Here is a 10,834-nt window from a genome sequence, read left to right on the forward strand (position 1 = left end):
AACAAGCAATTCACTGAAGACAGCAAAAACATCTTGACTAGTGAAGTCTGAACATCTTAAAGGAGGTTTATGAAATAAAATAGGGCATAACACCCATCATTACTGCTAAATACTACCAAGATTCATCTTTTTTCTTTGCAGCATAAATAATGTATTGTGTATGTGCTGTGTTAAAAAGTTTACAGAATGAATCATATTTATGCATAATAGTCAAATGAGACTAATAATTTAAAATTGAGGGATGACTGTCAATGAGAGCATAGATTTATCTTGTATTAAAAAAAATCAAAGAAACATAAAAGTAAAGGAAAATATAATTTTAACATCTGTGGATGTTTTTGCCTTATATTTGACACCAGTCTGAAACAACTTGTTTCAACAAGCACTTCTGAAGATGGGAGAGCTGGAGAAGAAAGAAAACCTCACTTACCAAAGTAAATAAATAACTCAAACTCTAGGGTTTGACACGACTTGTATCAAGGCTCGATAGCTTGTCATACGGTATCTAGAAAGTAAAGCATCTCAATGTAAACCCTTGTAGTTAAAACCCTTGTAGATAAATATGTTCTGGAAGAAAAAGGAAAATCAGTTCAAATCAATTCTGAAGTTGTGCCACTTCAAATCAAATACCCCTCAATGTATTTGCAAGGGCGTGTTCACATCCATAAAAATGGTATGTTCATCACAACGTAAGAGGAAAATCTGTGCGCTGTACAAATATATTACAAAATGTATCTGATATTTCATTAATAATACTAATAAATCACATTGTTAAATTTAATTTAGAAAATTATTGTTTCTGTTTATATGAATGTAATATCTAAAACTATGGCTAAAAAATGTCTTTTCAATCAGCGTTGACATTATTTGTTCCATATAAGTTTCATTTTGGTTATTGTACTCAGTGTACTAATTCTATTTACAAGCAGATTAAAAAGATTATTAAATATTAGTGGATATAATGTTAGTGGTTTGACTCTGACTTAGAAAATAAAAAAGATTTAGGCAGAAACTGTTGCCTTGAATCCTTTAGTTGGCAATAAACATGAGTGAAGACAGCGATAATACGTGTATGATGTTAAACAGACTTCGTCTCAATGGATTCCAAAAACTGAAACTTGCTTGTTCACACCTGCCATCCACTAAACACCTGGTGTGTGTGTGTGTGAGATAGAGAGATAGAGAGAGAGAGAGGTATGTCTGTAACTGAGAGTAGAGAAAGGGATAAGGGACAGTTACTGTTATCCTGGACAGCAAAAAGAGGAAGTTAAATTCCCACGAGAATTAACTAGACACCCTAAAGCAATTCTACAAACATCTGTCATATACTTCTGATAAGCTATGAGATTTAAAAAAATCTAATGTTGTCCACAATGTATGTATAGGTGCACATTCTGAGGATAAAAAAAATATGGTGTGGACAGTTGTCTGTTAATTTATTTGGATTGGGGGCCGTTAAATGCCCATATATGCTGAAATCTTATAAATAATGGCCTCTAAGTAGCCTAGTGTGTGGGACAAGAAATCTTTAAATTATTAAAGGGGTTGAAGTTTGGCTGTTAACAGTCCAGTTTGCCACTGCTGGTCGATGGTGTAAATTGAATGTCATTCATATAGCCACTGAAACCTTTTTCAAATACATTTATTTTATGTTTTGTTAATTAAATCATTGTAAGGCTAAATTATATGTATATATTTTATCAAGTATGAAATAAAAGATATTAAGTATTATTTTGAAAGGCGTTCTCACTGTGAATGAGACATGACAGAATGTTTTTTTTTATGTACGGATGAATTGTTCATAAGATCTATAATAAGCATTAAGAAAATATATAGAGTGCATGTTCATTTCATGCTGACTTTAAATGTATAATTTAACAAAAAAAAGTATTCATTGTTTTATAATTTAAATTAATCTTAAATGTTCTTTTGAAATTTCAGCTGTTTATGTCTTTTTATGCTTTAAAAAACAACAAATATCAGACATCCAAGAGTGTGGGTGTTATTGAAAAATGTGGGATTTTTGAAAGAAGGATAATGATTTTCTTTTATTGTGTTCTGCTTTGGCCCATTTTTTTCCGTTTTACTATTGTCTGAGGTAAAGAAAATGGGCAGAGACCTTCATGAATGTTAAGAACAATCATTTACAGTCGTATAGCAATAAAAAAAAATCTACTGAAAGCAAGTTCACATTCCAAACTCAAATTATTATTAGCAGATTAACTATACAAACATTGATTCTACATTCACAACTTGCTCCAATTCATGTGTGGAATGCACACTTTTTTAATCATCCAAAAAAGTTTTGATGGGTCAAATCAAATCCACCCCTACATTTTTTCCGATTAAATATCCTGTTTTCTTTGAAATATGTAGTGTTATTTTACACACACACACACACACACACACACACACACACACACACACACACACACACACACACACACACACAAAGGTGTTATTTATTATATATAATATATTAGTTAACAATAACAAGGCTGGAAATAAGCCAGAAGGAAAATACATCTTACGTTGGTTTCAACAATTTTAATATTTAAATCCTTTCCGCAGGTGTTTTCCCAACAATCATCACAGAAATGTGGAGTGAAAAATGTCTGCAGATTTCACTAGGAGCCATAAATAAGCAGAGTGAGAAACAGGGCTGAAACAGTGGCTCAGAAAGGAAGAATAGGGTTTAGCACTTCACCAGCCCCATACAGGGGCTCAGCGGGCTGAACACCCTGCAGGATACTGATACTTATCCCCCCCACACACACACACACACTTCCCCACATGAACCTCTCAAAGGCACAGTTTCAAACAGGAAACAAGACCAGTGTGGTTCCTACAGTCTTCCTCTTTCATATACGGCCCTGTTCTTTCCCCATCTGCGTTTCTCAGAGTCATGTGCACACTTCCATTCAGACTGTTCCTTTCACTCTGTCCTGTTCTCATGAGCACACACACACACACAGTTTCTCATCCACTATAGAATAATTGATGGTTTCTTATTTAAGTTCCTTTCGGGTGTAGGCCACAGGCATCACTGTGTCGTATAGATTGGGCTGTGGTGCACAGGGGGATTTCCTGCAGTATTTCACCCCAGGCGCTCCGGCCCTAATCTGGGCAGGGCAGACAGGCTGTGCAGGCCGCTTTGAAGGAAGAAGGGCCTCAATTTGTGTGCTTTGAGAAAGTGCGATGCGTTTCCTGAATATTGATATGGGCAGCAGTGAAATGCCGGTGCACAGACTTTATATGCATTTGTGTCATCAAGAGATTTGATATATAAGAGTAAAAAACATTTATATCATACTGTAAATCTTATACCTGCATTTCAGCATAATTCTAACTCTCTTCTGTTGTTTGCTCTTGTTACTAAGTTACCACTCAACTTAGTTCCAGCCTCTTTCATCGCCCTGGCAACCAAACCATCCCATTGCTTCCCCTCAACACTAGCACGCCGGGCCTGTCCCAAGGCTGACCCCTCCCCCTCCATCCCGCAGGGCAATTCCATGCAAAGGTCATCTTTACCATGAAAAAATAAAGTTTTAACCAAAAGAACAAAACCCTTTTTAAGTTGTCCATTTAGGTCTGAAATATACTGTATTAATGTGCTTTAACAAAAAGTTTAAGAAAATTGCCTTGTTTATCCACCAGATATGAGGTGAGCAACAATGCTTAAATTACATTTTCAACCAGCCATATTTCATGCTTTCAAAAAAAGGTATCAAAGACCCCCCTTTTTAAACTTTATTTTAACAGTAAGCATTTTGCGAAAGATGGAGGCATGCCTGAGAAATACATATACTAATTTGGTCATAACAGCACTGCCTGTTGAATTTATAAGGGCTATAATGAAGAGGTCTTGACGCTTCAGTGCACTGTCACGTCCATAACGTTTTAAAGGTTTAGTTTATTTAATATGACATTTATAAATGCAAATAACTTGAAACTTTATTTACAAAGCTAAATTATGTTTATGTTTATTAGGATAGACAATTCATTTCACTACTTTGCTCTGAACAACCATAATAATGCGTTACGGACGCTTCATATTAAATCGTGCATATGACTATTGTGATCTGTTTCAAGACAGAAATGATTTTGGCCACTTCATTTCAAGTTTTGTAGAAAGATTTTATTTAAAGTGAATTTCGTTTTTGTATAAATTGTATCTTAATTTTAAATCAAAGTTTCATCAATAGCATGGAGGTGCGATCACTTGCAACACGTAAACTTGAGCGCGTCTCATAACTGAACAGAAACTCGACGTATGTCTCTCAGAAATATAGCCTATCTATAGAAAGATTGCAAAGATCAAAACGAAAAGAAATAGGCAACTCTCTGATTGTGTAATCTGTATGTGCTTTTTCCACCACCACGTCCCTTTAGAGGTTCGGTACGATCACGCTGACAAAATAATAATAATAATAGGCTAATAATATTGCGTGTCAATTATTTTGTCAAATCATTTTTATACGAAATAAAATGTGATGATTTTGACTCGCGACTGTGCATTAAAATCCATAAACTGGCCGAAAACCGTGCGATCATTTAGACACAAAAAATGTAGGCATTACATGATTGCTAGTGACTCACATCTACGGACAATAATGTCCATCGGTTCACCTGACTGTGGAGGAAACCTTTTGAACTCCTATATGACAAACATTAATTTTTAATGTATTTTAATTTTGACTGTCTTCCGTAATAGTCTCTGCTTTAATGTTCCGTCTATGTGTTTATAGTAGCCTATTCACGTCCTAGTCGAGAGGCGTCCTGCAATTGCGCGAGGAACCTGATTGTTTTAGGCGCGAATCAGGCGCCCTCTAATTCGCTCGCGCTTCCTGTAAGTCAAGCTCAGGTTTTGACAGCCCGAAGATAGCGTTATCTTAAAGCTAAACACCTACCACAACGACAGATGGATAAAATGGTAAGATGATACTAAAAACCAATACTTCAATACTTTCACATATTGAATTAAGATGTACAGTAAGATCCAAGCTAAAAAAAAAACTAATTCATAATTGGGGGGGGGGGGGGGTGTCTTCAGAATCATTTCAGACAGTCTTCTTAATGTGAAAACAGCCATTATGCGTCAACAAAAGTGCCATGATGGTTTGATTGTTGATTTTCCAAACAGATTCTATGTATTTCAGACGCGTCACATCCATAACATGGTTTTTGTCACATCCATAACGTTGGTTTTTCCTCATAATACACTTCATAAAAATATATATATTTTAAACATTGATATTTTTATGTTCAGCTAAGACCCCTTCATCATGTGGATAGCAATATTTATACATTGGATTTAAAAGTTCACAGACTTTAAAGGAAAACGAACAGTATACCTAAAACTCTGTCATTTCCCGTCACATCCATAACGCATGCATATTTTCCCTTTTTGGGGGTGCTTAAATATATTTTAGAAAAACATATTTTGCCTATCAATTCCCCAGATTGGGTGCTCTGAGAATATGCATTTCCAATTTAAATATTGTAAGAAGTTTTTTTTTTTCTGAGACATTTCACCTGTCATTATGAGTTCAAATGTCACATCCATAACGCTGGAATTACCCATTACAAGATTTTGCGGATTCATTATGGAGATATTCTATTTTGAGCATAATCACAAGTAATAATATCAAATATATTCTTTACTTTATTATAGCATTGTGTACAAAATTATAATATGATAAAAGCATAACCACATCTCATTAAATGTAATATAATAAGTCCTAGAACATTTAGTTCTTGATATAATACAATTATAATATGATAAACTCTACAAGGTAAATTATCCATACATTATCTATAGATAAAAAATATATTATAAGGGATGCATCTATACCACTTTTTCCAGGAAGAGTCCAATACCGGGGCTGCTCAGGGTTTGCTTAGGGTTTTCTTTTCTTTCAGGGGCTGGAGCCGTCACTGGACCCCGCGAAGGGGCTGGAGCCGTCACTGGACTCCGCGAAGGGGCTGGAGCCGTCACTGGACCCCGCGAAGGGGCTGGAGCCGTCACTGGACTCCGCGAAGGGGCTGGAGCCGTCACTGGACTCCGCGCAGGGGCTGGAGCCGTCACTGGACTCCGCGCAGGGGCTGGAGCCGTCACTGGACTCCGCGCAGGGGCTGGAGCCGTCATTGGACCCCGCGCAGGGGCTGGAGCCGTCACTGGACTCCGCGCAGGGGCTGGAGCCGTCACTGGACTCCGCGCAGGGGCTGGAGCCGTCACTGGACTCCGCGCAGGGGCTGGAGCCGTCACTGGACTCCGCGCAGGGGCTGGAGCCGTCACTGGACTCCGCGAAGGGGCTGGAGCCGTCACTGGACTCCGCGAAGGGGCTGGAGCCGTCACTGGACTCCGCGAAGGGGCTGGAGCCGTCACTGGACCCCGCGAAGGGGCTGGAGCCGTCACTGGACTCCGCGCAGGGGCTGGAGCCGTCACTGGACTCCGCGAAGGGGCTGGAGCCGTCACTGGACCCCGCGAAGGGGCTGGAGCCGTCACTGGACTCCGCGCAGGGGCTGGAGCCGTCACTGGACTCCGCGCAGGGGCTGGAGCCGTCACTGGACTCCGCGCAGGGGCTGGAGCCGTCATTGGACTCCGCGCAGGGGCTGGATGTGTGTGTGGCCCAAACACAAATAACAGCAGCAACATAAAGAGTGAGGCCAACTTCTTCATTCCCACTAGGGCAGACAGGAACGGCAGATTCAGGTATTTCACTCACTGGAACGGACTGGGGAATTTCTCACAGGAACAGACTCTTGAGATTTCACTCACTGGAACGGACTCTGAGACTGCTTCCTCTACTGTATAAGATGATTCACACAACCATAGAACATAATTAATACTTATTATTTTTAAAACAAACATGTTGCAGCCGCTGGAAAAGACAATTGTCCAATCCACACTAAAAAATGGTCTTTAGTGTGTCCTCGTTCCAGGGTACTTGATGTGAGAGCTCGGGGAACTCTTCTACACAGTCCTCGATTTGGCGGCCATCTAGAAAGAGAGATAAATAGATAAGCTAGGTCTACAGAGGTGAGGAGGATGCCCATGTTGTCCTTCTGTTTAGGGTCTGGTGTTCTATCACAGGTTTTATCACCAAGGATAAAAATAAGAATGATTAAGTTTAAATAAAGATATTTTCTTGAGTAAAACAAACAAAAGCAGTATTCCAACACGATCAAACAGAACAGTACTTAAATACAGTCAACACCAGACAAAGAATGAAGAGAACTGAAGGTCTTAAAGGGGACATATCATGCTTTTAAATCATTCCTTTTTACATATAAATCATACATTTGTGGTCTATATAAAGCGGAACTGCAATGCTTGGGTCTCAATTCCTCATTATTCTAGCTCAACAGGCCCCTTTTCTGATGTACGTCTGAGAGCAAATCGTTTCGGTGCGGTCTCTTTAAATGTAAATGAGACACTTCATACCCCGCCCCCTCTCCAGGTTGCAGAGGTGACACTCGTTTCAACTCCACCCCGTTCGGCCATTTTTGTAGTTTGATAGCAGAGATACGATTATCTAGCGGCACAGAAACTTTTTATTCACACGTTATTAACAAAATGTCTACAACGGAAGACTTGTCCATCAAGCCTTACATGTTCGAGCCGGAGCCGGACCCGGAGCGAGATGAAAATGAAGACGACGAACCTGCAGAACAACGTCTTCAAATGGATGTATCGCAATGGTATGTTACTGTATTTACAGTAACTTCTCCATCCATGCCCACTACTACAATACTGCATGTTTTACAACGACTATTTAACACTCACAAAACAAAATATAAGTTATATTATAAACAATTAAAGAAAAGCACGTTATTATTGCACGTAAAAACGTTATTTTCAGCTTACCGAAGTGCTCTGTTCGTTGTCTCCAAAGATTCAAGGAATTGACCCCTGAATCAGACGAAGTCTATCGGCAAATCCTTCTTTTTACTGGCGGAGGTTGCTGAAGTAGTTATCCTTGAAGTGCTTTGTTCGTGTACACAAAAATGACTTTACCCACAGATGTGGGTACATTTCCATTAAAAATAAAACTCAACCAGGCACTTCGAAGAGGTTCTGATGCTGGGAGACGGTGTAATGAAGCGTGTGGGTTACTACATCCAACAACCGAACATTTTGACTTACCCACTCGTAACTTCTGCAACCTTGAGCTTGTACTACAAAATCGCAGCGAGGAATAAAAATGGCGGATTGCTCGAAGTGCTGGGCCGGTAGTCGATGTCCTTATTTGGCAGTTCCGCTGCAAATACTGTGACGTAATTGTTCAAAAACAATTAGTAACTATGTATAGTAATAGTAACTATGACAACAAATGAAGACCGGGAACAAAGGAAGAAGGAAAACAGAAAAACAAACTAAAAGTCATTGAAAATAAAACCAAGACCGAAATACAAACAAAAATGTGATATAAACCCCCTGGTGAAAAAAAAATAAAAAAATGCTAGCTATACTTGCAGCCAGACTAATTATCAGTATACTTCAAGTGTGTTAATGATTAGTTAACTTGAAGTGTGCTATTTTAAAACAACTAATTTTGTACTAAGTATATTTTAGTTGTAATTAAACTGTAGTAACTTAATATATTTTGTGTACTAAATTGGAACAACTTCAAGTATACTTAGTATACTTTAAGTATATGCCTGTGTAGGGACTAATTACATGGTTGATTAGTGATATTAAAGTATACTTTATTCGTGTCAAGTACATTACAAATTCATTAAGAGTATCTTCGAAACATACAACCAATATACCATAAGTGTATTTATATATTTTTTTTATTTAAAATAATATATATATATGGGGCGTTTTCGCCTCATTTTATTAGGAATTTATCAGGGATAAGGAAAGCTCCACGAACCGGGAATCGATCTTGGCTCTACCGAAGCACATGTCGGCGCAATTGCCCACGAGGCTATCGTGGTGTGATATATTATGATATAAATGTACATTATTAGACAAATAAAACTTAGCTATACTTTGTACAAAATACTATTGTATTCTAATGTATTTTGAAAGTATAATTTCAATGCATTGTTACAATGATCATTTCCAGCACACAGTTAAACTATACCTAAAATATATTTTTAATAAAGTGCAAATAAATACACTTAAGAAATAAACTGAATTTTTACTTCGTATATTTTTCTAAAATATATTTTTAGAATATATACTGAAGTACAATTATTTTAAAGTGTGTTAAAAGTTGTATTGTGAAAATAGGTGCGAAGCATGATGCGAATATACTTTTAATATATTTAAATAGAGTAAAATTTGTGTTTGTATATTTGCAATGTACTATTAAAAAAGGGAATATATTTCAAATACAATAAAGTATACTTTTTTTTACTAGGGGACCCCCTATGTGATTGATGTGTGGATTATGCTTTTGTCATATTATATATTTTAAACTAAATTAAGGTCTAGAATATAAATACATATACAGTTTACATATTATATCATATTATAAATGATGTATGGATTATGCTTGTATCATATTATTTTAGTCAATAATTTGTATACTAAAGGTCTAGAATCATGTATATACATGTACATTTTACACATGATGAATTATTATATAATTATTATAACATGATGAATGCAAGTATGCAAAACAATACCATCAATAAACAAATTTGGTTTATGTTGTGTGTTCCTTATGTTCATTTTGAATCTTAAATCTGATTAGCTGCAGTTAGGTCCATTGGACACTAGAGGTCAGCATTGGCTACAATGTTCGTTTAGAACTATGGGTCTCATTAGAAAAGTGGCTTGCTGAAAAAAGACCAGAGACAAGAAAGAAAGTCCAAATCGGGGTGTAGCAAATGAAGGGTAGACTACAAAAGATGGAGCTGGAGCAAAGGAAGGGAACATGGTAGAGGGTGGTGAGAGAAAGAGAGGAGAGGCTAATTTAAGTTGTGAGAAAAGGGTCATGAGGTGAGGCCAAGGGCATCGCTGCTACCAGCACAGTGCTGTAGCACCTCAAATGAGACTAAAAAAACATGTCTTCCTGTGTGATGACCTGCACAGACAAACCCACGCCTACACAGAAAAGTAGTAAAAAGAAAGAAATAGTTTGAGCAGGAGAAAGAGAAAATACACTTTGTAAGCCCGCAACAAAGGAAGTAAATTTGTGTCTCTCCTCTCAAACGTTCATGGCAGAGTAGGAGAAGAAAAGGTACAGGGCCAAAAAAGGGAGGGGGGAAGAGTCAACCCAAAGCCCAACGAAAAGAGAGTCACTGAACAACTGATTCTTCCATCTAACATGATCCTTGTAGGCCTATATTTTCTGTAAACACCCACATGCAGTTGTAAGGGCGGTACATGCTAAATTGACATCAGGACAAGCTTAAGGTAAGGGGCAAAGTTCAGACAAATGAAAAAGGACTGATAAACTGACCAAGTGTGTTAAGGAAAACTGAAGACTTTAATTGCGGGTGATCCAAAAAAAGAGATGTGTTCATTAGTTTATAATATTTATGGATGTTTCCGAGTGGGTGTTTTTCAATAAATGGATCTGAAATCTACATCTTCATTTGACATGTTACGGTATTGTTGTAATTTCAGTCTGTGTTCCCCTGTCATTTCTTGTTTTAGCAGTTCCCCATTATGTCTTTTAGTCTTCCCAGGTGTCCCTGATTAACCACGCCCCCTTGTTATCTTGTTTAGCTTGTTTGCCCTTGTATTTAAGCCCTGTGTTTCAGTCCAGTCTTTGTGAGTTCTTGTTTTGAAGCTGTAATGTTGAGGTTAGTTGTTTGTTCCCGAGTCCTGTTCCTAGCCTGAGCCTTTGTCTAGTTTTCAGTTTATTTAATA

Source organism: Siphateles boraxobius, unplaced genomic scaffold (assembly GCF_051911475.1).
Source record: "Siphateles boraxobius isolate OS27281-9 unplaced genomic scaffold, OSU_SipBor_1 68, whole genome shotgun sequence".
NCBI lineage: Eukaryota > Metazoa > Chordata > Actinopteri > Cypriniformes > Leuciscidae > Siphateles > Siphateles boraxobius.